At 35.2% G+C, this 256-nt stretch overlaps 1 non-coding gene across 1 annotated transcript; it reads left to right on the top strand.

Annotated features, from left to right (window-relative positions):
* Window positions 1–183: 183 nt before the first annotated feature.
* Trnas-gcu lies at window positions 184–256 on the top strand. The gene has a single exon. It is a non-coding gene; the product is annotated as a tRNA-Ser (tRNA).

A 256-nucleotide genomic window follows, 5' to 3' on the forward strand; every position in this document is an offset into this window, starting at 1 on the left:
TCAAGGGAAAAATTAATTTATTTGGTACAAAATAATGCCATCCTGAGAGTAACCAGAATTTTTCTGAAAGAATAAAGAAGAATTATCCATTTTTTAACCAACTTTGAATTTGAAAAAAAAAAAATCTCCATAAGAATAGTTTTGTTTATATAACACTATGATTGCAGCTCTAAGTAAGAGACGAGGTGGCCGAGTGGTTAAGGCGTTGGACTGCTAATCCAATGTGCTCTGCACGCGTGGGTTCGAATCCCATCCT

This window comes from Diaphorina citri, unplaced genomic scaffold (genome assembly GCF_000475195.1).
Source record: "Diaphorina citri unplaced genomic scaffold, Diaci psyllid genome assembly version 1.1 scaffold128085, whole genome shotgun sequence".
Classification (NCBI taxonomy): domain Eukaryota; kingdom Metazoa; phylum Arthropoda; class Insecta; order Hemiptera; family Psyllidae; genus Diaphorina; species Diaphorina citri.